The following is a 27408-nucleotide window of genomic DNA, read 5'->3' on the forward strand; positions in this document are numbered from 1 at the left end:
GGATTTAGACACTGTCTACTCAGTAGCTGGCCCCCGGATCCCAGTCTACCGAGTTGCTGGCACCTGAACATGAGTCCTCAAGGCTGCAGCCCCACTCCTGTGGTTGGTATAGACCCCGTCGCTCACAGGCACACACAAACAGCCCCCCATTCCTGCACCCCCCGCATTGTGGATCCCCCAGTAGTTAGCCTTGGACATAGAGTCCATCCAGTAGCAGGTCTTCCAGTTGTCCTCCAGACCTGTGTCTCTCCGGAAGTTGGCTAGGACCACCCTGATCTCTCCGGAAGCCAATTCTGCCAGTTGCCTCACTCCAAGAGACATAAACATACCTGTGTGCCAAGCTGCTTAGCTTAACTACTTGCTTAGTAGTTGCTTGATAGTTACTTGCTAGTGTGGCTTGATAGTTACTAGCAATTACACACTCACTGCAGTTGCTGGCACCACAGACACACGGGCTCTATGACCTATAGTCCCACTCCAAGCAGCAAACCTATTTACAGATGACTGGCCCATTTTATCCTCTTATCCCTCTATTTTCCATGCTTGTTCGCCCCTAAATCACCTTGATCTCTCCCTTCCCCTGCACAAAGTTCCTACCCTGAACATCCTGTAATAATTCTTGTGCAATCCCAAAATGATCTTCCCTCTGCATCCTGTAATGTGTCCCATAGTCCTGGGCAGTCACCCCCCTTAGTCTGTAAAGTGACTCTGAGAGCCTCTCCAGTTGACTCATCTGGTAGGCATCACATCTGGGCAACAGGGCTGATGGCTCTCCTGGGACATCCCTAGCAGGGGATGAGGGCTCTGTTTTCCTGACTGAGTTTTTGGGAGTCCCCACGCCTATGTGCTCATGTGTGTGTATGCGTACGTAAAAGCCTTTGAGGGGATCATCACTCTCCTGTGATGGTCCTGGGAATAGCTGCACAAGGTGTTACTGGGGTTCCCCTACCTACCTCTGTGCTCCTGTGTGCGCGTTTGGTTATCACATAACCAAACTGTCACCATCTACAGGAAGGTGAATAAGTAGGCACCAGCCTTTGTGTACCAATCATTCCCATACGGAGCAGAAGAAATTTAATTTTTTTTCCTCATTTCTCTTTTTGTATGACTCTTAATCAAGAATTCTTAACTATTGGGTAGCTGCAGAACCTTTTTGTGTAGGACGTGATAGTGATTGATGATTGGCTTTCTGGTCATCTTTGCATTTATTTTTCTGTTAAGGGGTTTTCTGTAGTGCTCATCATCAGTGTGTTTACGTGCTTATATAAAGAAGATTCATGATGTGATGAATGATGACCTGACAGGGTTGACGAGAACAATTCTAGGTAATTTATTTATGCGCTATTACTTATTTTGCTGTAACTGGTAAAATATAAGACTGATGAAAAGGGTGTGGGAACTCCAAAGATATCTCTCGTCTTAAGCTGTTTTGATCCAGCTGTTAGTTTGGCTCCAGTCCTCCAGTATCCCCCCTCCCTATCCCCTTTCTCTCTCTCTCCTTTTTTTTCTCTCCACCCTCCGATCTGCCACAGCTGTTAGAGTTTCATCATTGATGAAATATCACATTTCCCATTAGCACCACAGCCCCTTCTGTGCTAAGGGGAATGTCGTTTGTGTGCTTTGCATGTGTATTGTTGTTAGGCAGCCAAAGCAGTACTTACACCTTTGACTGCTTGGTAAGAGGCACACATAAGATGCAGAAATATCGAAGGATGAGATTTGCAGACTTGGTGGCAGAAAATGGTTAAGCCTTTTTTTTTTCCTATGCGCTGCTTTTCAATTGCCTTTGCACTTCAGTTAGCCTTATCAGTATTTGATTTAACACTGGATGCCAGCATATTTATTCCTTTTGGCAGTTTTAGTGCCATGTCACTCATTGACTGTCACAGTTGTATCATATATTAGATGGCTTATCCTAAAAAAGGATTTACAGGTATGAAACCACTGCCCATTTTAATGTTCTTTCTATCTAGCTATCTGTCTATCTGGTGGGATTTTTTTCAGCTGATTTTTACGTTTGTGTAAATGTGTGTTTTGAATCAACTACTTTTGTGAAGTTTTTTCTGCCCACTGTCTTCATTTCTGCCCATATCCATTTTGCGTTTATCTTGGCTTCCCAACAAAACTCTGGCAATGCCCTTGCTCTTTCCTTACAGCCTCCTGCGATTACAGAGTCTCCGCTGGACTCCGTCTGCAAGCCTGGCAGTGCATCTTAAATTTGGACCAAAGGGTCAGTTTGGAGTTCTAACTTACTTGCACCTTGGTTCTGTCTTGCTGTCTTGTTCTTCGTATCTACACAATTCTTACTGAATCATTTATGGGTAGAAGAGACCTTGAGCAAGCCATTACGTTTTTCACATGTGCAGTAGGAATTGCAGGTCCCATAAAATGGCCTAAATTGTAGTGTTCCTTTGCCACATTTGTGATCCACATGACTAGTTCCCTCTGGTTCTCTTTAACAGAGGTCTTATTACCTCAGACATTGCGTTTAGATTTTTTTAAAGTGTATAATACCTGGGTGGAGAGAGTATCTGGAACATAAATCGAAAGTCCTAGGAAAATGCCTGTAGATTTAAATTACTAGACGACCAGGGAGGAGAACCTCATTCCAGGGGACAGAATAGGCCTTTCAGTCAATTGGTAGGAGGCACACTGGTATATATCTGCATGTGTACCCTACATGTGTGTATCTATGTGCCAAAAGAAACTATGTGACCTTGGATGTATGAAATGAAGCCATGGGACATCTATGATCACTGATGCAGAGCTTCTACGCTCTTTGTGCACTTCAGCATTGAAAGCATCTATGTTCAGTGTTAAATGCCATTGTATATTGGCTCATTTCTACATTGGATGCATGTTGTGGATTCTGTTGTGCAAATACGACTTTACTTTGTGCAATCTAAGACAGTTTAAACCAAAATACTTCTGACTGGACTTCTTGTCTTCTATTCTTCCCTCTCAAAAAGTGACAAGGGTAGTTGCATAATACTTTGACAATTCCAGGCATTTTTCTCTCTTCTGACATGCTTGTTTCATTAAATCCTTTGCAAAGAGACAGAGGATGCAGCTCCTTTTGCAATGTTAGTTCTCTGTATAATACGTGGGCTTAGGACACTTACCTGAGCGTAGGAGTTGCAAAGCTGAAGGTTTGCCAGAGTGCAGTGTTGGACATTGGTGTTGGTCTGGCATTCATCACAGAATCAGTAAGGTTGGAAAGGACCTCTGGAGATCCTTTAGTCCAATCCCCTTGCTTAAAGCAGTCAGCTACAGCAGGTTGCCCAGGTCTGTGTCCAGTCAGGTTTTTAATATCTGCAAGGATGGACATTCCACAAGCTTTCTGGGCAATCTGTGCCAGTGTTTGATCACCCTTAGAATAAAAAAAAGTTTTTTCTTACATTTAATCAGAATCTCTCAGCATCTCCTGATATGGAAGATGTTCCAGTCCCTTAATCATCTTTTGTGGCCCTTCACTGGAGTTGCTTCAGTATGTCCATGTCTTTCTTGTACCGGGGAGACCAGCACATGGCCTGGTACTCCAGGTGCAGCCTCATCAGTGCTGAGTAGAGGGGAATGGTCACCTTCCTTGTCCTGCTGGTGATGTTGCTCTTAATACAGCCCTGGATGCTGTTGGCCTTCTTTGCCTCAAGGGCACGTTGCTTGGACACGTTCAACCCATTGTCCATTGGGACCTTCAGGTTTGTTTCTGCAAAACTGCTTTCCAGTCGGTCTGCCCCCCAGCATATACTGGTCCCTGGGGTTATTCCTCTTCAGGTGCAAGGCTTCGCATTTCCCTTTGTCAGTTTTCATGAGGTTAGTGCCAGCCCATTTCTCCAGCCCTGTAAATGGTGGCACAACCATCTGGTGTGTCAGCCACCTTTCTTGATTTTGTATCATCTGCAAACTAGTCAAGGGGAGAAAGTGATAGTGGCAAATACAGCTTCATAAAATTATCATTTACTTTGGTAGCTCAGAGTGAGCTCAGAGTGAAAGCAGGATCTTGCCAGGTGGCCTGCTGGATGCAGTATGGCTCCACTGCATAAAGCTTAAGAGGGTGTTCCTCCACTTCAGGGCTCTTGGAGTTCCCGACTGATGAGGTCTGTATGTGTCCTTTCTGTGTTTTAATTATTCAGGAAGGATGTCCTACACTACAGAGTGTTTGCTGATATAAAGGCTGAAATGAACACTTCAAATGACTACTTTTGATGCTTACCTTTGATCCTGTAAGTCAAAGAGATCCTAGGTGGAAATTGTTATGAGACTAAGAAGCCCTGAGGGCTGCAGGTGTTGTCTCACAGTACATGAGTAATGCTCAGCACATTTTGAGTTAAGGGAAATGCCATTTTTTGTAAATAAATACGCCTTTGTGACCATCTTGGATAGACCTTTCTGTTTCTTACTTTTACTAGTTGGGAGGGACCTCCTTTCTTCAGCAGTCTGCGACTTGTTGGCTACGTGATTTTGATATGCTCCATTCAGAACAGAATGCTCAGCCCTTCACCACCTGGTGTTGAATGCTGTCGGTTGAAAATTGCATCTGGTATGGCTAATGTTCACAGTAAGCAATCCTGAAAGTACATTTTTACCTTGTGTTTCTTGACCTAGAGGTTGTGGGGAGATCACTTTAAACAATGCATTTAAACTCTGCCAGCGCTGATCTGAAAACAGGTGTTGAAACTGATTGACAGCTTGCTTTGGGGATGTGGACTTAACTGGTTCGTTTTGTTAACCATGTTTTTTCTGGACTTATCTCCTACAAGTCTCATCAAGTCCTGTCTGCTTTCTCCTGCCAAATAAATATTCCCTAATAATCTCCAAACCTGATCCTTCATTTTCATGACTTATTTGCTTGTTTAATAAATAAACAATCTTTTTTTTCTCCAAGAAGCCTAAACTGACTTACATGTGAGTTGCTCCTTGGCTGAACCACATAGCAGCTAGTGTGGTGTATTTGTCAATGTTCTTTGAAGAACCACTGGTACTCTAGAAAATCAGCACTACATCGTGATGTTCCTGAGGGGTGTGGAGGTGTCTTGGGAGAATAATATGAAATAGCTCTTTCATGTCTCTGCTATGCTAAAGCAACAGGGAAGTAGTTAATTCTGGGCTTCCTGCGTTGTACTGAACTTCTCATTTCTAAAGCCGACAATGAAATTCTGGGCTATTTGCAGGATATGAACTGGATCTCCTGTAGAACCCCACTGCATGTGCCTTCCTCCTTGACAGTAAAACATTAGTAACTAGTAACAAGTTCATTTAAACTGTTGCCTAAACATTCTGAATAATTGTTTCATAAACAATCTGAGTAAACATTTTGAATAATCTTCTTTCAAAATTCAGTTGTTCTAATTTATTTTCCATGAGTGTGTCTTCAGAATACAATAGACTATTTCAGTTGGAAATTTATTTCAGTCTAACTTCTTCTCTGTCAACATCCTGATGGAGGAATTGCACACCCCATCTGCAGCACCATTCCCAAGGAAAGAAAAGGAAGGAAATGCAGATTTTGTCCATGTCACTCACTTATGAATAGGTCCCTGCAGAATAATAAAGAGCTTCAGTGTCATTAGCTTTCCCCTCCCCCCCCCCCCCCCAATAGTCATAGACTTCACATACACAGTATAAGATCCCTCTAGCTGGGTACCTTTTTATGAGAGTTCTGTATTATATTACATGTTTCTAGCTGCTGGTTCAAATTTCTAAAGTAGGATTTTTCTGATTACAAGCTAAAGTTTGAATTTCCAGCCACACTGAATCCCTCTCCAAACCTGCTGACTATACCAGGCAGACTGATATTCTAGAGGATTTGTTAATGTTCAAGCTACATTCTTACCATTCTTTTCTCACAGGAAAATATCTGTAAATAACTCTGTCTAAAATTTCTTACTCTGCTGGGTTTCCTGTCACCCTCAGGAACTTTAGTGCCTTCTTTATTTTGAATGTTAGTATACCTCTAAGAATAACCAACTCAGGGTATGATGATGGATCAGTGCCATCTGGGTAAAGGAGCATATATTGAAATATGTCTTTCCTGCCTTGTTTTAAAGGTACATAGTGTCACTTTATACTTACATGCGTTAAAAGAAATTTTTATTTCTAGGTTTTAATCTTAAAATAGGATTATTGCAGCACTAGTTTCTTTCTTTGTTTCCTGCAAGCGTCATTGGTTCTATTAAGGTTTAGTGTTTGAATCTCACCCGAAAGCTTTTTTTTTTTCCCATTCTAGAGTTTTCATCCATGAAAGTCGGTGTCAAAAATTCTGTTACATTTAGTGTATCAAGAAAAGAGAGTCCAGTTTAATGAGAAAAAAAATGCAAATCTGTTACTAAGTATATAAGCTAGTTGTAAGCTTAAGATTGAATTTAAAACTTTCTTCCCCTTCAAGACAATTGGACAAATCTGTTTAGTCTCACTTCTACTTTTTTTGCCTCATTCCCAAAGTTACTTCTCATAGTTTCTTTTGATTCAAAATAGATGAGATAATGAACTCTGTCAGCAGAGCTATGTTTAGGCCAACATTTTCAAACTTTTGCACTTAAAAAATACAGACTTGAATATATTTCCATTTTTTTATGTTAAAAGATTTTTTTAACAAGATTGTGGGTAATTGACAGTTTTACAAATTGACCTTAAATAGTAATTTCAGAACTTTAAGCAAACAAATTTCAAAAGTTAGTCAGTATTCTTAGTTTGGACCACTACCGATCCTCATTACGCTTGGGATGTGAGGTTTCTGTGTTTATCTGAAGAGGTTCTGTTTGAACGTTTTTACTGGCCAATTTCTCTCAAAACCCCCAAATCATCTATTTGTTATCCAGTTTCAAAAACTTGATAGAACATCTGAGAAGCGCTAGGTAGTTCACATTCATCATGGATATTATCTTGAATCTCTGATGTCTTTTTGTGACTTTTCAGTCCTCTTAAGGATTGCTACATGAGTCAGTCAGCAAGCTAGTCAGGATCTTCTACAGCACTGTGCTGGAGAAAGAACAAAATCGGTTATGGCTTGGTTTCAGAAAGTTCTGTTGATGCACCAGCTTTTAGCTGCCGTGTAGCAGTGTGCTGGCTTGTCTCAGGAGTGTAGCTGGAGCATGGGTGTAGAAAGTTGTGCATTATCTGTACTCTGAGTCTATGAGGGTTCTTCTCTTTCTCCATAGTTGAGTGCCTGAGTTGGATGAAAGTCTTATCGCATGCCTCAGCTGTTGAGAGGGGAACTTTATTCATTGACAGGGCGGGATACCTGTAACTGGTGGAAGTCCTGAGCATGGAAAGTCATGGTCTTCTTACAAACAGCACCTTGGGTATTTCAGGATTTTTAGGTTTTCTAGTCTCAATATTAAACCCTGAGGGTTAGATGCCTATATGTAAAGAGGAATGTGTTGTAACTGTATACTTTTTGGAAGTGAGACTACAACAGGTAGGCAAGTATATGCAAGAAATATGACAAAATAATAAGAACTACAAGTACTAGCTGTTTTAAGGTAAGATCTTTTTGCTCTGGTTGGCTGGCAGTTTGGACTTAATTGGATCTTATTTTTTTATTGTGATAATTTATATTGAATTTAATTGCATAGTACTGGTGGATAGGAATATTAAAAATGTAACAAATCTTCCACTGCGTAGTCTATAATACAAGGCATTTTCAAGAGCTGGCAGGTTTTGTACAGGCTGAATTATCATGCAAAATATCTAGGAGCATATGATTTATGCCAAAGGTGCTGTAAGATTGCATAAATTTAAGACTTTTATTCTGAACTACGGCATTCATACACTAAAATAATTATAGGGTGCTGACGATGCGCCACCATTTAAGAAAATGAATGACTGAATTTTACTTAAGTCTATTGTTTAAGATAAAACTATTCTACTGTATTAAAAAAAAGAAAAGAAGAACCTTGCACAAGAAGATGAAATGCTGTCAAGTCATAGATCATAACACTGGAATTGGGAGTTGCTCTCTGTGGAGAAATTGTATCGGTTTTATCTCTTTTTTTTAAACCATCCTTACATGATGAAACAGTCCATACAAATGTTGAAATTTGGTGAGATCTCTGTTGCTGTTAACTTTTCATATTGACTATCTAAGAGTATGGGCAGTACTCTGATCGGAACTGGCTCACTGCTTAACCTGCTTTAATTATTTATAATCATTGTCAATGATTAGGGGTGGGGGGAAATAATTATTTCTGGTACAGTGATACTCAGAAGTACAAAATTACTAGGCCTTGTGTATACACACAGTACTATAATGGTACACCTGATGGTTAGGACTTGGGTGTGAGTACCTACACCTTGAAGTTGAACCGAAGACTGTCTGCTTGACTGCGTCCTTTCTGGAAACCAGCTTCTTGTATTGGTGTCTATGGGACCTCTGTGGGGGCATGTTTGTGCTGTAGGAATCCAGACTGTTTTCTGGTTGACTGTAGGAGAGCTTGTCTGTCCGCTTAGGCATGGGGTTTGTGAGGCCTGCAGGGGAAAGAAGAACTTGGGGAACCATTGATAGGCTATTGGCACAGAAGCAGTCAGTTCTGTTGCCCTCACCCTTGCAAACAGGTTGGGTTTACCAGCAAAGTGCTCGGCTTTACTTGACAGTCCAGATAAAAAATATTAGTGAACTATGAAAAAGACTTGAGAGAAAAAAAAAAGAACTAACCAACAAAATCCCCCACCAAGTTACATCTGCTGTGAAGAACAGCCTGAAGAGGTAACCTTGAACCAAAGAGCTTGGACAGTCAGTCGACAGGACAAAAAGATGATGCTGACAGATGGCCCATGTCAAGCCTGTGTCAAATTGAGAAGTAGCACCTGTCACTCAGGAGTCCTTCCTTCCTTGTGCAGTGCTGTGTCTTGTTAGGTCAAAAGCCACACTGGTTACCTATTAGTAGCCTGTAGCTGGGTGGCACTTATATAAGGCTGGGTTTGGTGTTGTCCCAAGCAGAAGCAATGGAGCTGGAGAGGAGAGGGGAAAGTGGAGGAAAGGATAGATGGTCGCTTGGTGAGATAGACATTTTGTGCTACTACTCCTTGATTCCTTGCGCAACCCCCTTACGTAAGGACCCTGAGTGCAAATACAGCGTTAACAAGAGAAGTCTACAATGCATCACAAGTAGTTGTCCCTTCAGCTGTTTCTCACTCACAATCAACACTGAAAGAGAAATGGAAAAAGGTGAAATGGGGGAGAAGTAATAGATAAATAGCTGATGCTATTTACTAGCAGCTCTTTCCAGGTCAGCATGACACTGGTAAACCAAGTCCCAATCATTCTAGAAATTTTCAATAACAGCTCAGACACTTAATATTTGAGGTGGCCTTTCTAGTTTAAGTTGTGATAGGTGTATCTTAATAATTTTTATATTTTTTTTTTTTGCTTCACGTCAGACCTCCAGTTTTATTTCTTGTGTTTCTAATTCTGAGCATTCTAAACATCTTTTTAAAAATAAACCTAAACTATTTACCTCTAGCAGTTGCCAGAACAGAGGGGTGTTGATATAAACAGATACACTGGTGCTGTGTTGTCCCAGCCTTCCAGAAAACTGGAATAGCTACAGTGAAAGATACGAATTTACTTGTCTTCAGGTGATTTAAGTGAGGTGTGTGAACTTAAAGGCTTTTGTGGAACTGTGCTGGATTCTTCAAAGATAAATTTAATTCCAACTTCCTTAAAACAAGTGAAAGAACTGTAAAAAGCTTGACAATTGCAACAGAGTGACCTATAGTAGAGTGACATATAAAGAAGGAAAAATGAGCTGCTTCAGGTTTTTTACTCTCATCTGTGCTACTTAAAGAAAGCTTGGAAGATTATTTCCATGTTTTCCCCTCCCATAACAATAGAAACTCAGATGTGGATAAAGATCAAAAGACCTTTTCAGTAACTGCAGAGTAGTAGCATCACATCTTTCAAACTACTTTAATTTGGAAATAAATTATTACTTAAAGATCCCTATCTTTTTTTTTTTCTTTTTTAATGTAATTCCAACACCTTCTGAATTCTGTGAGAAATTTAAGGATGGAAGAACCACAGGTCCACAGCAGAATTGTCCATTTTCAGAAAAAAGTAAAAAACAAACTTTATCATTCTGCTATATTAGAGAGATCCAAAAGTCCAAAACATGTTAAGCAAAATCCTTTTTTTTTTTTTTTGCAGTGCATTTTTAAATTGCCAATTTTATGATAATCTAAATAAAATGGAACTGATATGGTTTAATCTTGTTTTGCATTATTAATTTAGTTGTTATCCTCTGGGGAAAAACAGAGTTGGTGTTAACTTTGGTGTTAGTTTTGGCTGGGAGAGGGTGAAACAGGAAATGGGTTTTACTACTTCTCATCATATAATGACTGGTCCATTGATTGAGAATTTTAATTTCCATGTGTTTTGCGTTATGTTAAAAACTCAAAAATTACTTATTTGCTGGTATAATATTTAATTTAGGATTATATAAAATTGGATGGGGCTTGAAATCTGGAAGTGAGTTAAAACTATAAAAATTTGTTATATGGTTACATAAGGCTACATTAATTGTGCTGGAGGCTTAAAGAAAACTCTTTTTAAACACATGCTTTGCATTTAAAATTAGTATTAGGGCAAAGTATCTATAGTATGTTGAACTGTATTTGTTAGTCATTGTGTTAAAGTATAAATATGGAACTTATCCCTGTGTATCAAGGGGTTTTTTTAGATGGGAAGAAACCAAGCTTATTTTTCCCGTTTTTTGTTAGTTTGCAACTTCATGTGAGGTGGTGATGAAACAGAACTAGTTGATTAGGCTGGAACGACAACAGTAGCTTCTCAGAAAATATTGCTGCTGTCAAAGGTGATGTCCCCCAGTTCTACTCTACACTTCATTTAAGAGCAAACCTGGAATACTTAAGTATGTTTATCTAATTAAAAATATTTTAATAGCTTGGCAATTTTTAGATCTTAGAAGTTGTCATAACTTGGAATTTTTAGTAATTTCATTTTAGATGAAAATATGCCTTGGACTTGCAGGTATATCTGATTTAATTAAAGCATTGAGAGATGGTGCAGTCATTGGTCATAGTCAGCATGGGTTAACAAGGGGGAAGTCCTGCTTAACCAGCTCAATATCCATTTATGACAAGGTCATTCATTTAGTTGACCAAGCAAAGCCAGCTGGCCAAGGGAAGCCAGGTTTGGGTTTTTTTTTTATTTTAGCAAAGCTTTTCATACTGTCTCTCACAGTATCCTTCTGGACAAAATGTCCAGCACACAGCTGGACAAGTCCGTAATACGTTGGATGAGGAACTGGCTGATGGGTCGGGCTCAAAGTAAATGGGGTTACATCAGGCTGGCAGCAAGTTACCAGTGGGGTTCCCCAGGGCTGAATTTTTAGGGCCAGTGCTCTTTAATGTTTTTATAAATGATCTGGACACAGGAATCGAATGTACATTAAGTAAGTTTGCCAGCGGTACTAAACTAGGAGGAGCTGTGGACTCCCTGAAGGGTAGAAAGGCCTTACAGAGAGATTGGGATAGACTTGAGAGCTGGGCAATCACGAACCATATGAAATTTAACAAGAGCAACTGCCAGATTCTCCACCTGGGACAGGGTGCTGGTCTCCTCTCTCTGGTGACCAGCGATAGGACATGAAGAAATGGAATGAAGCTGCGTCAGGGGAAGTTCAGCTTGGACATTAGGAAAACGTTCTTGGCTGAGAGGGAGGTCTGTCACTGGAGCAGACTCCCCCGGGAAGTGGTCACGGCACCAAGCCTGTCAGAGTTCAAGGAGCATCTGGACGATGCTCTTAGTCACGTGGTTTAGTTTTAGGTAGTCCTGTGAGGAGCAGGGAGTTGGACTCGATGATCCTTATGGGTCCCTTCCACCTCGAGGTATTCTGTGATTCATTCTTTCACCTACAGTGTTTACCGTGTGGAAAATGACGTCTCTCATTCAAAATGCAGACACCGCCCTCCAAGTTGTTCACAGTATTTTAAAGAATTCATTTTCTTTCAGTTACTCCACACACCTTCGCTTTTTCAGTTTTTGTTTTTTAAAAATGGCTGTCTAAAGTCAATTATGATATTGACGTAGCTTTTTGCAGTTGAAAGATGAACAGAGATCTGGGATACTGTTAATTCCTGCAAGGTCTGGTGTAAAAGTGCTGAAATATATTGTTTAGCTGCTGTGCGAGAGTGTTGGAGAGTCTAGTTTCCCATCAGGGTTTCAATTTCAGAATGAAAAAGACACATGTAGCAAGCAGTCTCTGCATTGCCATGTTGCAGCAGAATCCCATAAAGTGAGGTATCCATCTGTAATTCAAAACTTCAAGAGGGATCCAGCTGAAGCAACGAAGATCCTACTTTTGGCATTTGCGCAGCAGCTGCGTAGGCATTGTGCCATTCATCAGCGGCAATACACATTCCCTCTCAATCCTGCTGTGATTCCCTTCCTCCCTCCTGTTTCAAATGCTTTCGTAGAGCTGAGCAGCGTGAACTTTCATCAGAGGAGGTCAAAGTGCTGTTGCTCATTCTGAACATGCCAGGATTATTTTCCCAAGTTCAAGTCTCACTGAAGGTTTGTTCCTGTTTTTCTCCTCACGGTTGCTCCCTTGCACTTTGGTGTAATTACCAGCTAAGAGCCTTTTCCAGGCAAAGAAAATTAATGTCCTTTTATTCTGAGCTCTACTGTATTACCGGTAATCTAGTTATATTCGGTCCTTTGCAAATGAAGACCATAAACGATAAGCAGCTTTGGCCAGTCTCAGTTACAATTGCCATGATATCCCATCCTTGGAGTCAATGTGGAGTTTTTTCAGCAACAGTTGGTATAGTTTCTGAATGTGGAACTTAATTTTCATTGTTACATGTTATAAATGATGGTTGGGGAGATTTTTATTACCTCATTTTGTGAGAAGCTGTAGCTAAAAACATAAATACCATTTATCTGTCTTCTGGAAAAATTGAAAGAAAAACAAAACCTTTGTCGTCATGAAATAAACCTTAGGGACCTCTGCACAAGAGCAGCTGTGAGAGGGAGTACCTGATGGGTGGTCTCCCCATCAGGGAATCACTCTCTCTCTCTCTTAATAAAAGCCTTGCTGATGTGGGGAGGCTGGTGAGCATTTAGATGAGGTCCTAAGGGATAAGACAACTTTCCATTTTAATGTACATTGTGGTAAGATAGTTGTGTTTAAAGCTTGCTTCATCTGTTTCCCATGTGATCTTGGTGGCCATGTACTGAAGTAAGAAAGTGCTGTGGTAAAATAGATGTGGAAGTAATACCAATTGTAAGTAATCATAAATCTTGATGGTTGAAAGAGCCTCTCTGGGTCACCCCTGCCCAAGATGAGATTCTACACACAGAAACTTGAAGATAGTTCCCTGAATTGCTCTTAAACCTTCCTAAATCTGCTTCGGTGCAGCTTGCCTTTTCTTGCTAGCCAACTGATCCTTCCATTGTGTTTAAGGGAAGAAATTCCAGGAGGACGGATGACATGTATGTAATGACCTGTAATACTCTCTCCACATCTGTATCATTGATTTGCATCCAGCCCACGTGGTAAGATCTGAAAGCCATGGCCAACTGATAGCTTTTTGGTGGGCTGTGAGAAATGAGATACCATCCAGGCCTTAGTGAGTAGAGGTTTCTAATAGGAATAAACTATACTGGTTTTACATACTAAGGAGGAAACTGAAAGAACATTGCTGAGGCTGCAGAAGTTAAGCACTGACAACAAGTAAAAAACAAAGGGAGCTCACGGTGGCTGTTTGAACACCTGGGAAAAGACAACCTTGGCGCTGATTGACTGAAGAAGGTGCAGAGCCTCCATCCTTGGAGGCTTTTAGGAACATGTATTGCACAAGGTATTCAGATGGAGAGCACAGCCCTGGACAGTGAGTAGATTTTTCTGCAACTTTTGTGAGGTCTGGCAGACATGAAATATTTCCCACAGAGCTGTGAGAGGTAGTGTTTTTCTTCTTCCACTGGTCTCTTGGGGAGCAGTTAACAGGACATCTCTACTGTTTCCCAGCTGTGAGTGTGGCATGCGGCATCTGGCAGAGCTGGAACTGGGACACAGCGTCCTGCTGAGCAGATGGCTGTATCTGTTGATATTGCTTTTCGGGAGAAGGGAATACTAAATGAATTGTTGAGCCCTACTTGGCTGTGAGCCTGATGCTGTGAAAGTTAGGGGAACAACGGGCTTAAGGTACTCTGCATGACTTCTGTTCAGTTGCCTTATGTGGATTCAGCGCAGTGCCACTTTTCAGTTTCCTGAGGTGCCATCTCATTCTCTTCAAGGGGAGTGTGCTGTACCATACAGCCAAGGAGCACCTGTTTTGCTTTTTACTCATTGTTCAGCTGTAGTTAGTGTGTGCTGTTTAAACCCTCCTCTGAAGACAGCCTGCAATGACCTTATTGTGATGATATTGGAGTGCATCATAAAATTTTAAGACTTAATTTTTCAGAGCACTTGTTTGAGGGAAAGTGGAGAGGTGCCTTTTCTCCATTGTAATGCATGGGAGTTGGACACAGCAAAATTCAGGAAGTTTTTCTTTTCTGGCTGCCCAGTTTTAGGCTATGTATTTTTTTAGGGCACTTGGTGTTAAATAACAGCCCGTGTTCACAGTGCAGGTCCCACTGTAAGTGCTTGGCCATTCTGCCTGCAGAGCAACCTTGGTCTCAAGTAACACAACTAAGAAGCAAGGAACGTGATTAGTAGGAACATGACTATGTGGGGAATTTGCTATGCTTTGCAAAAAAACTCTGTGGTAAATGCAAGGATCGCATTGGATTTCAAGAACAGGAGTTGACTGCCTTGACTGTCAGAGCATTGTTCCTGTTTGTGCAGTCCTGGCCTTCTCCATCGCAAGACCTGTACCCTCATGTGTTACATGATTAGGTTGTACACGATACTGCTTTCTCCCTAGAGCAAGCTGGTCGTCCTCGTGGAGTGTGGAAGCCACTTTATTTTCGTAGAGAAAATAAACCTGTGATCACATGAATGGACCCGCAGTGGGCTGGTAATGATGGTTCCCACTGTTTAGTGGGTACATTTGCAATCGTAATGTCCTTTTAATGTGGATCTCAGCATATTATTTCCCAGGTTTTAAAAAAGCAAACATAAATCCCCCTCAACTCTTCCATATGTGTTGTGCTGCTGTCATGGATTGCAGGCAGGCAATTTAGATTCACAGCACTCATCTCTTCCCCTTTTTCTGATAATGTCTATTCCATCAGTGTTTGCTGAGCAGTTGTCCTCTGCGCTGGTTGCTTTGCCTTTGGGCTTTGCAGCTATTAGCTGTGCAGTGGGATATTTAAAAAGGCAGCTGGGTCTCACCCCACACTCCAGTAAGGAGCAAGTTCTTTCTTGGAGGAAATTCCCCTTCCCTCAAAGATAAGTTTGTCTCCACTATCAAGTTTCAGTGGTGACTTGTGTATCTGTGGTTTTATTTTAGTCACCTTCTTCTCCTCTGGCCTTTTCAGGTTTCTATGCTCCACAGATTTTTCATATTTGTGTTCTTGTTTGTTGCTGATCTGTGCCACTGGTATTTCTGAGGGCTTTCAGTGTAAGCAGCTGGGTTTTCCACACCATTCTGGTGAGCTTTAGAACTGCTGTACAGTATTTGACAAACCACCATCTTATGTGGAAAGTAGACATGTAGGAACATGTCCCTGGTATTTAGCCCCCTTTGAAGACAAGACACATTTTATAAATATATTTACAAATAAATGTATTGCTATTTTCGTAACTGCAAATATGCCCTGCTGTTGGGATTGATTCTGGTAATTATTAAATGCTTGGCTTTTCTTCACTTGTCATGTTTTCTTATTAAATCTGACTGTAAATACCTCTTTTTTTTTTCCCCTGGAGAACATTTTGCCCAAAATGTCATGTGCAGGAGGATAAAACTATGTTGTTTTGAATGTCCCTTCCTTGTTCATAAGATTGATTCATTTAACTCCCTAATGTTATGTGTTCCTCCCTACTTTCTTTTAGAATCTAAGACCAATCTATTGAGTGCTTCTGCTGTCTCAGAGTAATTTAATAATACTTACTTGCTTGTTCCATAAAGGAAGCAACCTATAATTGTGAATTATTTCCTTAAATACTTACCATTTTTAGTGGTGGTGTTCACCTGGACTTGTGTTCTAGCATACGCATAAGCAAGAGTATATTGAGAAGGTGAAAATTACTCATTAATGATCCAACACACTCTTGTGATCAGCGTTGAGCTCTATAGGCTTCAACTGTAAAAGGTTGTTTCGGCTGATGAGAACAACAGGTCTTGAACTGTCTGTGAGGCAGCATGATTCCCATTTTCTGTATGTAAATGGAAAGCTGAAATTCTATTGTCACTAGGGTGGGAGAGCTGGAATGAAGAAATATCAGTATTCCTAAACTGTGTGCATAGCCTAAATGTTCATAACTCATTCAAGATGTGACCTTCAAAACAGTTCTGCAATACTTGAGTTTGGCACTGAGTATGCAAGGTTTGTTTTACTTCATTTTAGTTTTAGGGGGAGGGATACACATAGGAATAGATTTTGTAAAATGTGTTAATTCTCACGTGGTCACCTCAAAATCCATGATTCCTGTCCATGTCTGTTGAGCCACTAAGTCCTCCATGTGAAAGAGCTGTAGAGTGCTGAGTGTCTTCGGATACTGAAAGGAAGGCTGTTGGGCTCTGAGCTCCCTCAAGAATCTGAGGCTAAAACAGGAGCTTTAATGCTAATGTCCCTTCCATCTTGAAGAATGGCTATAGCTTTTTTTTTTTTTTTAATTTCATCTGTGACTTTTTTCCTGGTATTTTATATGCCAAGTCTTTCAGTCTAAGGCTGTGAGGTGCTTTCCAGCCTCCCTTATAAAACTCCAGGATCTTCCTTACTGTTTCCTTTCCTCTTTTAGACTTAAGTGCTTGTCCATTTCCCCCTGCCCCCGATTTCCCTCTGGTGTCTCAGGATGCAGTGCTCCTGGTGCTTTGATACGCTTGGGCTTACACTTTCTATTTGAGCTGAGCTCCCTGTCATGGGATAGTTGCAGGCTGCATTCCTGTGCTGGAAATAGATGCTTTCTGCATAACCTGCTTCCTTATACCCTTTAGCATCTAAAGCCTCTGGTAGAGCACTGTCTCCACTACCATAGATGGAGCAGCATGGAAATCATCAAAAGGTGAGAAAGGTGACAGGGAGAATGTAAAAGCTTGCAAAGTTATAAGACGTGGAAGTTCAGAGCATCTGTTTGTTGTGAGATACTTTCACTGTACTATTATTTTATTCAAGGTAAAGGAGAGAACCTGCCTTTTTCTTATTAGATATAGACATCTGACATCTGCTGGGAAAGTAACACAGCAGGTGGTAGGCAATCTAGGAGACTCCTGGAGTGCATGGAGGACAACTTCTTAAGCCAGGTAATAGACAGCCCTACCAGAGGGGATGCAGTACTGGACCTGGGGGTCACCAATGTAAGTGAGCTCATTGGTGATGTCAGGATTGGAGGCAGCCTCAGCTGCAGTGATCATGCACTGGTGGAGTTCACAGTCCTGAGAGATAAGGGTCAGGTGAAGAGTATAGTCAGGACCCTGAATTTTAGGAAAGCAAACTTCCAGCTCTTTAAGGAGTTAATCAACAGGACCCCCTGGGAAATGGCCCTCAGGGACAAGGGAGCAGAACAGAGCTGGCAGGACTTTAAGGACGTTTTCCATAGAGCACAAGAGCTCTTGCTCCACAGGTGTAAGAAATTAGGCAAGGAAGGGATGAGGCCGCCATGGCTGAGCCATGACCTGTGGGTCAAACTAAAGGGCAAGAAGAGAATGCACGGGCAGTGAAAGAAGGGACTGGTATCTTGGGAAGAGTACAGGGACACTGCCCGGTTGTGTAAGGATGGGATCAGGAAGGCCAAGGCTTGGCTGGAGCTGAACCTGGCGAGGGATGCAAAGAAGAATAAGGAGGGCTCCTACAGGTACGTCAACCAGAAAAGGAAGGTTAAAGAAAGCGTACCCCCTCTGATGAGCAAAACTGGCAAGCTGGTAACAACAGACGAGGACAAGGCTGAGGTACTCAACAACATTTTTGCCTCCGTCTTCACTGGCAACCTCTCTCCTCCTGAGTCAATGGACCATTTGACGGGGATCAGGGGGGCAAAGGTCGCCTCACTGTAAGTGAAGATCAGGTTCATGACCACGTGAGGAACTTGAACATACACAAATCTATGGGTCCTGATGAGATTGCAGATGCATCCCAGAGTCCTGAGGGAATTGGCTGATGTAGTTGCCAAGCCACTCGCCATGATATTTGAAAAGTCATGGCAGTCAGGTGAAGTCCCTGGGGACTGGAAAAAGGGAAATATTGCACCCATTTTTAAAAAGCCTAAAAAGGAGGACCCTGGGAACTACCAACCCGTCAGCCTCACCTCTGTGCCTGGGAAGATCATGGAGCTATGCTAAGGCACATGGAGGACAGGGAGGTGATTCGAGACAGCCAGCACAGCTTCATCAAGGGCAAGTCCTGCCTGACCTTCTATGTGGAGTGGCTTTTTACGATGGAGTGACTGCATCAGTGGACAAGGGAAGAGCTATGGGTGTTGTCTATCTGGACTTCTGTAAGGCCTTTGACACGATCCCCCACTATATCCTTCTCTCTAAATTGGAAGGATATGGATTTGATGGGCAGACAGGACTTGGGCTGTTTTTATAAACTTGCAGCATGTTCATGTTCCCCCTGCTCCTGCTTCCCTTGATTGATTCTGCGGGAGGAGTAAGTGTAACAGTTAAGCACAATGCACTCATGATCTCATTCACACCAAATTTCAGAGGATTCTGCTAGGTTATGTGCTAAAAGGCTCGTAAACACAAAGGAGCAGAAGGGGAGGGAACCCCACTACCCTAAAGTAGTGCAAAGGGAACACCCTGATCTGACTGCTCCCCAGGCTATCACAGGAGATGGATCAGCCTATGGTCTGGGTGTGAAACCCATCAAGATAAGTCAACATGAGAGGCTGGTCAGTACATTTGCAATCATTAATGGCATGATATTTAACAAGAACAAATGCTGGGTTCTTCACCTGGGACGGAGTAACATGAGACACAAGTATAGATTGGGAGAGGAGTGGCTGGAGAGCAGCCCTGCAGAAAGGGGCCTGGGGGTGCTGGTCTACAGCAGGCACAACAGGAGCCACCAGCGTGCCCTGGCAGCCAAGAGGGCAAACCGCATCCCGGGGTGCATCAAACACAGCATAACCAGCCGGTCAAAAGAGGTGATTATCCTCCTGTATTTAGCAATGGTGCAGCCTCACCCTGACTACTGTGTGCAGTTCTGGGCCCCACCATTTAAGAAGGATGTTAAGGCACTTGAATGTGTCCAGAGGAGGGCAACAAAGCCAGTGGAAGGGCTGGAAGGCATGTCCTGTGAGGAGCAGCCAAGGACTCTGGGTTTGTCTAGTTTGGAGAAAAGGAGGCTGAGGGGCAACCTCAGTGCTCTCTACAGCTTCCTGAGGAGGGGAAATGAAGAGGGAGGTGCTGACCTCTTCTCCCTGGGATCCAGTGCCAGGACGTGTGGGAATGGTTCAAAGCTGTGTAAGAGGAGGTTCAGACTTGACATTAGGAAACACTTCTTTACCAAGAGGGTGGTCCAACACTGGGACAGGCTTCCTAGAGTGGTGGTCAATGCCCCAAGCCTGTCAGTGTTGAAGAGGCATTTGGACTATGCCCTTAATAACATGCTTTAACTTTTGGTGAGCCCTGAAATGGTCAGGCAGTTGGACTGTTGTAGGTTCCTTGTTGGATTTGGATTTGGTTCCTTGTTGTTGGATTGTTGTAGGTTCCTTCCAACTGGAACTATTCTGTTCTGTTGGAGGGATCCGTATTGTGTATGTATGCAAATAGTATAGTTTTCACTCTAATGAGCTTTCTTCCTGATCAGCTAGTGAGAGGCACAGGACCAGGCCATTCCTACTGTCTGTATTTATGTGACTGGCCATGTATATATTTTATGTATGCGTGCATGTGCATTTCTGTTTCTCCTAGAGCTGGAACCCAGCATTCTGCCTGACTCCCCAAACAACTACCCCAAACAGCTCGCCTCTTGTGGAAGAGGGAACTTCTTTAACTTGTGATTTGTGTAGCATATAGGCCTTTGTCTCATAATAGCCCTCAGATGTTTGCAAAGAAACTTTTTTTTAAGCCATTCTATTTTCTTACTGTTTGTTTTGGTTTTTCATCTTCTCTGTTAAGCCACTATATGAATGCAATAAATATCCTGAGAGTAAAATTAGTCTGTGTTACTCCTAAACTGTAATAGAACTGTTCTGTATTGATCAGGCCATCACTATTAATGCAGAATGGAAAGCAGTGGCTGATGTATACATCCTAACACAAATTAATGAACTGAAATTCAAAACCAAAGAAACTGTACAATGCATATGTCCCTTTATGAACTGGCCAGCATCACCCCTTTATTTATTATTTTCTGTTGCTGCTGGAGCCATTGGTCTGTACCATGTACCACGAGAGCATTAACCTTGTTTTTTATTGGTTTGTGACAGAGTGTGCATGTGAAAAAACGGACCGTTTTCACTCATTTCTCTTCTCCACCTTCTGTGTTCCCTGCAACACGTCCAGTACTGAGAAGTCTCTTTCCCACTCTAATATAAACAGCAACACAGAAAATGTTTAAAAGCTCAGCCAAGGTAGAGCTTTATCTTGCTGGGCTTTAAGCATACATATGAGAAGGTCTTCCTTTTTGCATGTATTTGCCCCTTCCTGGCTTACTAAAATCTAAAACTTCTTAACTGACTGAACTGGTACAGCTGCTTGCTCCTGTCTGCCCTGCCCTTTGCTCCCTTTTGTGCTGCTTTCCTTCAGGCATGACAATAGTGTTTGTACCCTACACCTTTGCTTTTTCTTCCGTTGTATGTTTTGCATTTCTAGGAAATTCTAGGTCTGAATTCCCATCTATCTTCTCTTACCTGGCCTGTTTGTTGCAGCTCTTCTCTCTGTCACTCTGATTGGCATCTGTTTCCACCTTTCAGACTTTTACATCAGCTTTTCCTCACTGCAGGCTGATGATCCTGTCTGCAACTTCCCCATCTTCTGTTTCTCTAACACTAGGGTACAAATAGGAGACTTTGGTCAAATGTATCCTCCTCCGTGTGTTAGCCACTTCAGTAAACTGCTTTTTGCTCTGCTCAGTTGTTGCTTGATTGACTGAGCAAAACTGGTTAAAAGCATACGGAGGCTTATATAGCTCAAGTGCAAATTTTATAATTTGGTTTATTAAACACCAGCTTTGCTGAATGTATCAGTTCAAAGATTGAATTTTCAGTGTGATTAGAAATCCTTTGCATAGGGTGCAAGGACAGTCAATATTAAAATTTAGCACTATGAGAAAACCTGGAAAAGTGAGATTGAGAAACTGCAGTGAGATGCTTTATAATAGCAATGGGGAAGTGATTATTTCTGTTTCCTGCTGCTCAGTACTTGTGAGGCCACATTGGGAATGCTGTGCCCGGGGCTGGGTCTCCCAGTACAAGGGAGATGCTGGCAAGCAAATCCAGTGAAGTGCCACAAGGAGATTTTTAAGGGTCAGGAGCCCATGCTATTTACAAGGCCTAGATAGCTGGATTCATTTAGCTTGAAGAGCAGGCTGATTTACATAGTCTTACTTTACCTAGAGGGGGTGGTAGAGAAGACGTAGTCAGATTCTTCTCAGAGATGCAGAGGAAGGACAACAGGCATTGGTCATGGTTGGTGGCTAAGTCCCAAATGGAGGTGAGGAAAAAATTCTTCCCTGGGAGTGCTGCTGTGGGAAGAGGTTACTCTAAGAAGCTGTGGAATCACCAACCTTGGAAGTTTTCCAAATTCAGCTGGACAAGGTCTTAAGTAATGTGATATAGCTTTGAAGTTAGTCCTGCTTTGACCATGGGGTTGGACTAGGTGATCTCAAGAGGTCCCTTCCAACCTGAATTATTCTGTGAGTCCAAACAGTATTACTGAGTGCTTTCTTGTAGCAGAAGGCTGATTGTTAAAATTTCTTCTGATGTTAAAGAGTGATTAAGGGAGTGTGTGAAAAAGAGGTTGATTTTTTTTTCCTCTTCCTTACCCCGAGTTTAAATAGTTCGTGTTTAGCAAGCCTTTTTGCAGTGCCACTATTGTGTGATTATTGTTTTTGCGAGATGGTAGCTAAAATGAAGTGTCAGTGTGAATGAAGAGTGGCAACTATAGTGTTGACCTTCAAAAGAAAAGCAAGGTGTTCTTAGCAATTACTGTCCTGAAAGTGTAACTGCTGGTAGAATAATGGGCCTGATATTAAAAGAGGATGCAAAACTAAAGAGTCTGCAGCGTGACAGATTTGTAAGCAATAATAACATGAGTTCATAAAAATAAATCTTGCCAGACAATGTAATTGCTTTTTTTGATAGAATTGCAAAATTAATGATTTTAGGGAATGAAGAGGGAAGTAGGTATATGTTTACTTTCTAACATGAAGATTAATTGAAATTGGTTTGGGTAGGAAGAGCATCAGGTGGATTGAAAGTTGGATGAAAAATAGTAAACAAAAGCTGATTATCAACAGCAATGCAATGTTTATATAGGTTGGGAGTTAGACTGGTGGTGTGTAACATTTCTGTTAGTAGTATGGCAGAAGGAGAAAGAAAATACTCTTAATGAGCTTTGAAAATAAACTGGGAATGTGAGCTTCAGAGCAGAAACATAAGGGGATGGTGGGTTTAGATCCATAAAGAGAAAAGAAAATGAGATTTAACTTGGAGAACTGTTAAATCAGGAACATGTATGCTGTCTGGAGCATATACCCTAAACAGAAGTGAGGAGAGAGGTGTTCAAAAGAGACATGCCAATTTGTGGTGCTGAAGATGGCAGCTAGGGTCCTAGACTCGCTTCTGAGCAGGGGATTTGATCTTGCCCCTGTCACTGTACAGAGCCGCCTTAAACCCCTTGCCCATGCCATCGTGCTCAAACAACAGAGTACATTGTTAGCAGAAATTGCTTAGAATAAACTTTGTCCTATCTGCATGAGTCAGTACACCCTCTAAGAGCAATTTGCAGGCACTGGGATGACCTGTTGGTAAACTTTGTTGTCTGGAAGTGCCTGTCTTGATAGAATGAGATTGGCTTGAAAATGACTGATGGGAAATGATTGCACCCAGAACTGTTCAAATAACGAACTGAATGAACTTTTCTACCCAGTTATGGGAATATGGGGCTTAATGTCACAGCTTATGATGGAAGGTGTGCAAGGAAAAGCATACACAGCTGAAAGTGTGTTTTGGTGGTTGGTCTTCTGAACTCCACTTACTAACTGGTGTTGTCGGCACATGTCTTTTGTATGATGCATTCTGCCTGCCATTTCCAGAAAGCACTGTGCAACCTATGTGACTCCACCACACTAGCAGGGGCTCACTTTCTTCAGTATGAATTGTGTGCACCTGCTAAAAGCAGGTCTGTACAATGCCAAAGCTTAACTGATTGTTTTTTGTATTGCAGCCTTGTCTTAGAAACTGCAGTGAGGGACTAGACTTAAGAGCTGTAAAACACAAAGCAGAAAATGATCCTTGGCTCAGAGTTTATTGTAACTGTTGTGGTACCCCTCCAATTCTTTATGACTGTTCACAACCTCCCTTGGCCTTCTAGCACGCAGAGTTGTTCAGTTCTACCATGCTAGGTGCAAGTTGAGAACTGATGTTGAGCTACATGAATTATTCTCATTTACATGAAATGATGTAGTATGTACATGTAATCTCATTGCATAAAAGACCACGGTTTGGAGAAAAAAAAAAAATGCATGAATCTCACCTTCCTAATCTGAAAAGAATTTTTAACCTCAAATTGGCTTAATTATTTATTTAGAGGTAGTTAAGGTTCAGGACAATCCACAGACAGGTTGGTTGGTTTGGTTTGGTTTTTTTTTTTAACTTCTCTGCCTACTGAGAGGGGCATTAGCACAACTAATATTTAGGTAAGGGTGGTTCTTGCACTTGGAGGAGGAATTTTGGGGCTAATGTGCTGGTTAAATTAGGGGTCACAGGGCTTTTGGGGAGGTAAGTTTCAATCAGAACATAAGTCCATGGAGAGATGCTTATATGAGGAATGTATTGAATGAGGACTGGATCCCAGTTACAAGTCTGTGCTAGACTCTTGAAGACTTGTTAGCTGGTTGAAACAGAGAAATAAGCATACACAGCTGGATATTAGTATGACTTTATTTTTGTATATAAACTTAATAGCTTGAACTATCACTAGTACTTTCTGTCTTCAGTTTCATCTTAGTATTTATCTTAGCATTTATCCAGTGTTCTGGATGACTCAGTGCTGCTAGAGTGGAGTGTATTGCTTTGTTTTCTTACCTGATTTTGCGCATATTGTAGAAAATAACAGTTGTGGTAAAAAAAAAAAAAAAATTACTCTGAAGTTGTTGGGAGTGGTCTATTTGAGCATTGCCTGAGAAGTGCAAGAGCTGTGTGTGGAATGAATAAAGTATTTGAGTATTTTGGGATCCTTTTTTCAATGATTACATGAGGGCAGCCTTTAAAGTGAGCTGCTGCCTCATCTCCTCCTAGTCATGCTGCTTTGATTATTGCTCAGCTGACAACTTCAATCAAACTCCCTCTAATGTCTTTAGTGAAACACTGTCTCAGCTTGAGAGGTCTGGCTCTCATATAAGGCATGTAATTTCTTTTAGCTTGCTGTTAAGATTCCAGGGACACCTGTGCCTGGTCATAAGAATCAGGTTCAGTTGTTTGCAAAAAAGAAAAAAGTATTTACTTAATCCTGATAAGCATAGAAATAAAAATGATGTTCCGGTTAATACCTGGAGGTTCTGCCGTTCAGTCTAGTCATGGCCCCGTTGTTGTGGGAGTCCATAAAATTCCTTGCAGAATGCCCTGCACTGGAAGAGAGCACCTGGGCCGTTTTGCACGTACCCAAGGTTCACGAGTACAGCTGTCAAACTACCGTGACCTGACTTGTGATTATTCACTTTCTGCTACTGTTGTGATGTGTACGTGAGGCTCCTCCGCACGCTGTTAGAGGTGAAGGTGTGACCGTGCTGCTCCAGTTCCGTCTTTCACCATTTAAAATTCTGCCAAAAGCAGAATGAATGAGTTCTGATTTTCTTTCGGACTTTTATGGTTGACCTCATTACAAGACTTCTCCCTTCCTTCCCCACCTTCCACCCCCCCAGACTCCAAGATCTCCCCTACGTCCCTCTGATAGGGCTGTGCAGGGTAAGAGCCTGGCATGCAGAATGCGAGCCTGGAGTCATGTGCGTGCCCGTTTCTCACGCAGGCTCCGGGTCAGCCTTGCAGACTGTTCTGCCTTGCTGCTACTGATACCCCAAACACATGCTGCTGTGTGCTGGGTTGGGTTTCCAGGACTCGTATGGCACCATGCCTGCTCCCTTCCCTCAGGTTTGACTGAAGCTGATAGACAGTCCGGTTGCATAAATCTTACTTCTCTAGAAATCCCGAGTGAAAATAAGTCATGTGATTTGGAGAAGGAAGAGTACATAGAATCTGTCGCTTTGCCATGTTGCAACTTTGTTTATAGCAAAGAGGTATTTTTTTGTTTGGTTGGTTTTGTTTAGCAAGTGTGGAGGCAAAGAGGCCACCAGGATAAACTAGAATTGACCACTGAATGACTTAGGTTTATCACTGGCTGTATTTCTTTTAGAGCTTAAAAAGGAAGTTCAGATAATTTTCTGCATGTTCATCCCCTTCTTCGACTCTTTTAACAGCTTTAAGTGTACACTTATCTGTACTGACATGCTGAAATGAGACTTAAAAATCTCAGGGAGACCTGATCCTGTTAGGAACAGAAGAATTGCTTATTGTTTTTTAAATCTATAGGAACTATGCCATGGGTTTTTATCTTGGACTGTAGCAAGTTGTTTTTCCTCTGAGGTACAGCAGGCAATGCTAGTTTAATATAGAATATGGTCACTTGCTATGGGAAGAAACTGTTGTCAACCTGCATGGCTACCCAGATTAGCCTTGAAAAGATAATTCATGTGAGGGTATGAAAATCCATTTGATTCTGTAAGAATGAAAGGAATGTACAGCACTTTGAAGGTATGTGCATAAGGTTCTCTAACTCGATCATCAAAATTAATTGTGTTTTATAGTCACATGAGTACTGGAAGTTGGGAAGTTAAGAAGATTTCAGTTCTTTCTGCAGTTCCCTCAAAATAACTCTTTAGCATTATTAACACCCACGGAACAAACCCATGTTTGTTTGTTTTCTTCATATTTTATGCTCCTTGTAATATAGCACAGAAAAGACACAGAGAAACATGGCAGAGGAGGTGTTTCCATATGCTAATGCTTGCCATTAAAAGAGCTCTTGACAAAGAGGTTAGAGACAATGTGACTAATGATCCTTCAAAATCCCAAGGAAAATAACACACCATGTATGTCTGCTGCAGAATGAAACATCCAGGTGGGCTCAGCCCAATGACAAGACTGTCTGTAACTGTTAAAGGCTCTAAGAGTAAAGCAATTATTTGGGGATGTGGCCAGATGTAGCACCGATTTGCTTGGTAAATTGCTTTTTTCCTTTGAAAGACTAGTCCTTTACACAGTATTTTGATGAAAAGTTTTAGTGGTCAGACCAATATACATTATTCCTATACTCAATCTGATATCTCTTTTAGCACTTAAAGGAACAATGGCTACTAAAGTCAGATGCCTGTCCAAAAAGTTTTATTCACTCTTATTTCAGTAGCATCTAAGATGCCCTGAACTAAGGTGTTTTGAGTGAGCAAATGGATTCTTCTCCCTTCTTCTCCCACCCCTTTCCTTATTCTCCCTCCCCTCTGAAAGCTGTAGGGAGAGACTTGCAACACAAGATGTATCTGGAACAACTTTCTAGACTGTTTGTAAAAACTGACATTATTTTGTGTTGATAATGCCCAGGTAAGGAGATGGACGCATCTAAAACTGTATCAGCTTGTCAGATCAAAGTTCTTAAATAGCTTTCCACTGTTATGATATAGTGGCAAAAGAAATTTCAGCATCTCTGGAATCAAGGTTTCTCCTCTCATATAAACAACTTTAATTTGGGATCTTTCAGAAATTTACTCCTAAGGAGATTAAAACAGCCGTTCATCTGTGCAGCCAGTGTATCTCTAGGGGCAGGTGGATTGCTTTAAATAATTACTAATCCCTGTTTTTGCAAATAAATTACATTCCTTTCCTTGGGGAAGGTCCTGCATTCTGACAAATACACCCCTGTATGGGATTCACACTCCAGTAGGGCAAAAAAAATGCAGAACATGGTGATGGGAAAGACTGGAATTTGCTGTGTCATTTCTTCTGTTAAACATGTTTTTCAAGAAGACAGTAGTCAACAGATTAAAAAGGATAACTACCAAATTAATTCACACAGATCAGACAGGCTTTATGATCTGTAGATACTCGATAGGATGAGGATGTTCCTAAT

The 27408-nt window shown here is 41.6% G+C and overlaps 1 protein-coding gene across 2 annotated transcripts in view; it reads left to right on the forward strand.

Annotated features, from left to right (window-relative positions):
• The window catches only part of TSPAN9 (tetraspanin 9), a 193585-nt gene that overhangs the window by 41790 nt on the left and 124387 nt on the right, over positions 1–27408 (forward strand). The gene's annotated exons all lie outside the window — the stretch shown is intronic.

This window comes from Nipponia nippon, unplaced genomic scaffold (assembly GCF_047370975.1).
Source record: "Nipponia nippon isolate SJK-2023a ecotype South Korea unplaced genomic scaffold, ASM4737097v1 scaffold_3, whole genome shotgun sequence".
In the NCBI taxonomy this organism is placed as follows: Eukaryota; Metazoa; Chordata; class Aves; order Pelecaniformes; family Threskiornithidae; genus Nipponia; species Nipponia nippon.